Consider the following 6,281-nt stretch of genomic DNA (forward strand, 5'->3'; position numbering starts at 1 on the left):
TACAAATCCCGTCTTAAGGGCACATTTAAGATATGAATAGGGTGTGAGCCTGTGACACGCCCAGGAACTAAGTATTTATCACTACAAAAGACTGGCCAGGCTCCCCAGGCAATCCAATCAAGTAACCTGCCAGACAGGAGATGAACAAGGACAGGAGAAAAACAACATTCAAATTTCTGTTTTAGACCGCCTTTTCTGTGATGTAGGTATGATGTATCTGGGGGGTGGTCTTGGGTTACACCCCTTCTGTGATGTATGTATGATGTTTCTGGGGGTGGTCTTGATCTACAGAGTGGCAATTTCAAAAGTCTTTATAAGGCCTTGCGCGGCATTTTTCTGGGTTCCTCTTCCTCTCCTGCGTGTGAGGGGAGCACCCTGTTGCAACAGATCAATAAAGATCAAGCTTACTAGCTGCTTTGCTTCTCAATATTCTCTGGTTGGCCTCTGTTATTCTCTCCTACCAATAGGGAACCTATGTAAGGACTCTATATGGGCTCTTGGATACCCCATAAGGGAAAAGGGCAATTTTTGGTTACAACACCACCAACAACAATTTTGTTATTCATACCCAACAAAAGCAACAATTTTATCATTCACGTTTTATACTGTATTTTATGCTCTTTTTTGTTGCATCAATTAAGTGTTTTAAATTTATTGTTAGCTGCCCTGAGCCCGGGTTTCTGAACTGGGAAGGGCGGGTTATAAATAAAAAAATATTATTATTATTTATGTCCAGTAGCAACAACAATTTTATTATTTATACCCTAGCCATCCGACTGGGTTGCCCCACCCACTCTGGGCAGCTTCAAGCATATAGGAAATCATAACAAAACATTAAACATTAAAAACTTCCCCAAATGCTTTTATTTGGGGTTGCTGTCCTGTCTCTGCTGTGGATCACAGCGGACTCCTTTGAATCTCATTGTGTCTTAAAAAGGTAAAGGACCCCTGACAGTTAAGTCGTCGAAAATGACTCTGGGGTTGTGGCGCTCATCTTGCTTTGCTGGCCGAGGGAGCCGGCGTTTGTCCACAGTTTTTCCGGGTCATGTGACCAGCATGACTAAGTAGCTTCTGGCAAAACCAGAGCAGCACACAGAAACGCCGTTTACCTTCCCGCCGGAGTAGTACATATTTATCTACTTGCACTTTGACATGCTTTCGAACTGCTAGGTTGGCAGGAGCTGGGACTGAGCAACAGGAGCTCACCCCGTCTCGGGGATTCGAACCACCAACCTTCCGATTGGCAAGTCCTAGACTCTGTGGTTTAACCCACAGAGCCACCCGCGTCCCCATTGTGTCTTGGGTCTATGTAAAGTGCTACAAATTGCGACCCCATAGTCGCCTTTGACTGGACTTAACCATCCAGGGGCCCTTTACTCTCTCTTTTTTTAAACTTACGAATTGCAGGGGGTTTGGGTGGGGCTTGATGACCCTCAAGGTCCCTTCCAACTCTATGGATGCTGCTGTTGTCTGATCGTAGCTAAGCTCTGGAACTCACTGCCACAAGAGGCATTGATGGCCACCAATTTAGAATCACAGAATCATAGAGTTTGGAGGTCTTCCAGGACTCGCAGCCAAGATGGTGGTCAGGTATGCCGATGGCACCTTCTCACTTTAATATGGCTCAGCCAGAGTACATATATATACCAACTTTGGCTCCAAGGAGCTCAAGGTGGTTCTCCCCTCCTTGAGCTCCATGAAGACTTCCAGCTTCATGGCTGGGTGGGGATTCGAACCCTGGTCTCCCAGGTCCTAGTCCAACACCCTAACCACTGCGTCATATAGAACACTGGTACTGTACCTTTGCAGGTTACATAACATTCAGATGATATAAAATACATCTTTGCAGCCCCAAAGCTAAAAGAAACAAAATGGCTTTTAATTACAAGAGCACAAGGAGTTTTAAAGGAGACTCTTCTCTTCCATATGCATGTGAGAGCAGCAAGCAGCAGCCACACTCACTGCTGGATAGTTTGGGCACTAAGAGGATCCAATTCCCCCTCTCTTGAAGAAGCAGCCTTAATTTTCCATGAAGGATTATATATATTTTTTCCTCTAATATTTAAAAAGGGGCAGAAGTTAGCCAAAACTCTCCCCCTTTCTGCATTAGCTATCCATATCTGTCGGGAATTTGCTTTTTTTCCATGCCAACTATAAAGCTGGGCATTTGTCCCATTTTAAAGCATGCTTGGACTGGAACAATTACCTTCTAGTCTGCATTACATTTTGAATCCAAGTTTAGGGCAAGCCTGGGAAAAATGTCATCTCTCACAATTGGGTTTTAATTGAGGACAGCAGCAGGCAAATTGATACTCTGAAGAGGCAATTAGTCCCATCTTGGCAACTCTCTTATAGCTGCTTCCGTAACAAATACCTAAGCAATCCACAGAGGTGATAAACCTGGGTTTAGGCCAGTGGTTCCCAAATGTTTGGTGGTACCACCCCCTTGGTTCCATAAACTCACCCCCAGTACACCCTACCCTATAAAAAACATCGTTCAGAAAAGTAGTTGGCAAGATCCACTTAGGAAGAGAACAAAAAAATCCAAAACGGTAAAAACTAATTGCATATTTATTCAAAATCCAGTTAAAACTATTTAGGTTAATTCATTCAACAAAACCGATTGATCCAGTGAAACAAACGTTTTGAAGTCAAGGTAGTCATTTACACCTCCAGTGCCCCTCTGCTACTCACTCCTAGTTAATTCCACAGCACCCCACTAGTCTAGGTCATGGGTAGGCAAACTAAGGCCTGGGGGCAGGATCCGGCCCAATCGCCTTCTAAATCTGGCCCACGGACGGTCCAGGAATCAGCGAGTTTTTACATGAGCAGAATGTGTCCTTTTATTTAAAATGCACCTCTGGGTTATTTGTGGGGCACAGGAATTCTATCTCGCCCCCCAAAAAAACAATCCAGCCCCCCACAAGTTCTGAGGGACAGTGGACCGGCCCCCTGCGGAAAACGTTTGCTGGTAGGCTATACCACTTGGACCTTTGCATGGCTGAATACTCTTCCCTATAAAGGATATACTCCCTGCACATAGAAAATTAGCATATCAAGAAGGGTGCAAGCCTAGACTTAACTCCCGATGTGCCATTTTAACAAAAATGTAGAACGTAAGCATTCACTCCCAGCTGAAATGCTGCAGCCCAGACAGCAGTTTACAGAGCTCAGTGCTAAGGCCAGAAGGATAGACTAGATTACCTGAGAGGTAAAAGGGAAACATTCTGATCCCAAACTATTGTCATGGTCCGGCTAAATGCTGAGGAATGATGGGAGGCAGCAGCTGGGAAACCGCCAAGGGAAGAAGATATGAAGAGGGAGGAGCAGAGACAGGCACATGGAAATACCCAGTGAAGATTTAGGCAGCTGTCAGAAGGCAGGGACCCTTCAGCCTCTACAACTGCAAATCCTACTGAGAAGAGTCGCCATGCTCCTTAGGCCTGGCACCCCTGGGCAGACCTTGTTTCTTCTAATAAAGTGTTAACTTCACTTACTCAGTGTGATTTATTACTGACACCTGTTATTCCCCCCATCCGTATAGTTAAAGCTATGGTTTTCCCAGTAGTGATGTATGGAAGTGAGAGCTGGACCATAAAGAAGGCTGAGCGCCGAAGAATTGATGCTTTTGAATTATGGTGTTGGAGGAGACTCTTGAGAGTCCCGTGGACTGCAAGAAGATCAAACCTATCCATTCTTAAGGAAATCAGCCCGGAGTGCTCACTGGAAGGACAGATCCTGAAGCTGAGGCTCCAATATTTTGGCCACCTCATGAGAAGAGAAGACTCCCTGGAAAAGACCCTGATGTGGGGAAAGATGGAGGGCACAAGGAGAAGGGGACGACAGAGGAGGAGATAGTGGGACAGTGTTCTCGAAGCTACCAGCATGAGTTTGACCAAACTGCGGGAGGCAGTGGAAGACAGGAGTGCCTGGAGTGCTCTGGTCCATGGAGTCACAAAGAGTCGACATGACTAAACAACAACAACTGCAAATAACCATGGATCACTTCATACAATGGTCAGACATAAATGTCAAGACCTAGCATGAATGTCACAGGTGTTTCACAGCACACTGATCAGGAATAAGAAACCTGCAGATCTCCAGGAGCTCCAGATTCCATCGACCCCAGCCAACAAGGCCAAGTATTATGGAAGCTGTGGTTCAGTAACATCTGAAGGACCATGTTTTCCCCAACCTTACCAAAGACCATCGTTGCTCCCACCAGCCCCAGCCAGAACGACCAATAGTCAGGGATAACAGATGTAGCCCCAAACCTATGGAGGGCACAAGGTTGGGAAAGGCTAGTATATAGCTGGAAAGGTTGGCACCCTTCTTTCTCAGGAGACGATGGAGAACGCCTTTAGGGGTGAAGTCAAACTGTTCAAAGTTAACAGCACCTGGTAGCAGCTTGTGAAATGGCCCTCAGTTGGACTAAGTACCTTATTTTTCGGTACTTAGTCCACTCCCATGTATAAGACTTGGGGGGGGGGGACTCTGATTTAAGAAAATGGGAGATCTATTCATGTATAAGATGCCCCCAAATTTTGGACATTATTTCTTATGGGAAATACCTAGTCTTATACACGGAAAAATACGGTACTTCTTCTTGCTAAATGTATACAGCACTGATGTATTCTAGATGTCAGAGCTAAATAAATTTCTATACTGTTTAGGTAGATCCTATAATTCCCAAGAGAAAAGCTTCTAGTTTAGTTTGGTTTTTTTACAAATGTTATCTTAAACATCTTTTTCAACTCATTATATATCATTTCCCAGTAAGTTTTAACCTTATTACAAGACCACCACATATGAAAAAAGTACCTTTCTCTTTACATTTCCAGCACTTACTCGATTTTGATTTATACTGTACGTTTTTGCCAGTCTACTAGGTGTTAGATACAATCTAACATCTTCATATAAATTTCTCTTAAAACCATAACTTGCTGCAAATTTTATATCCGTATTAGTCGCTTCCATGCCAATATTCAGTGAGAATCCGTGGCTTGAGGTGTATATCGAACATAGGGAAGGCGTGTGAGCACATCTAACCTACTTATTGCATTGTCTTCACCCTAGGGCACGGCTGGTGAAGCTGTTGCCCTCCAGATATTGTCGGACGAATGTAACTCCCATCATTCTCAATCACTGGCCATTGTGGCTGGGGCTGATGGGAGTTGGAGTCTGTCAGGAAACTGCCATCGGAGTCAGAGGCGGAGGCAAGGCTCCCAAGCGATGCTGGAGAAGGGCCCAGCAGGGAGAGAGGCAGCTCATCAGCTGGGGAAGGAAATCAGCGTAACACCAGGGATAAAGGGGGGCAGATGGGGAAATCGGCGAGGGGGCTCCAGGATTCCTCGCCGGAGACCAGCGGGGAGAGCACGGGTCCTCCGCTGCCCACACCCACCCTGCGCAGAAGACTTCCGCGCAGGGAGAGTAGGCAGAGACTTGGCGTCAAAGAACTTCTTTGCTGGAAGAGGTTCAAGAAACGCCCACTGACGGATTCTGCTAGCGACTGAAACAGCCACAAAGTGAAGGGCTGTCCAGACAGAGAAGGTTTAACCAGGCAACCTAGCCAGGAGTGGCGGCAACTTACGCGCGAGCAACCCCTATAACCATTACAGAGTCCAACCACATCTGGAAGGTTACACACTTTTGCTTTCTGTTCTAGTGCAGAACCTTTACCCCCACAGCCCTAATTTAGCCCGGCAAGTCTCAGGGCTTGGACTGCAAACCATTGCCACGTTGCTCACACCTGCCATCATGTGATCTGAAGCTAAAATGGTCCCTACTCTTTGCATCAAGAAATCCACACTTTTAGAATCTGGTGGCTTTCTCTAGAGCCCCGCATGGGAACAGAAGGCAGCGAGGAGTTTGAAAGCTCCAACCTCTTCATGCAACAGATTGGGAGCATGCTTATCGATTTCCCGATTCTTCCTCTGAATTGCCAGCTTCAAAAATCTTCATCTGTAAGGGCAGCTCCAGCATCACCAAAAAAAAGCAAAGTGTTGGTGACGTCAGGTGATCTGACAGGTGGGCAGACTCAGGTTACCAAATTTAGGACTGAAGCTGTAATACCTTAGCACCAAAATATTTCACAAAGTTTTTTCAAACTTACAACGGAGAGATTTTGGATGTTACCATAACTGTGCATAGCTCTTATTTACATCAAAGAGGCTTTGCACACACACCCTCTCTGTCTCTCTCTCTCTCAAGGTGTCTGAATGTTTTTAATGAGATTGACATGCTGGCTGAGAGCATAAGACACTGTTGTTTACTTGTATTGC

This window comes from Podarcis melisellensis (assembly GCF_964234715.1).
Source record: "Podarcis melisellensis genome assembly, chromosome: 10".
NCBI lineage: Eukaryota > Metazoa > Chordata > Lepidosauria > Squamata > Lacertidae > Podarcis > Podarcis melisellensis.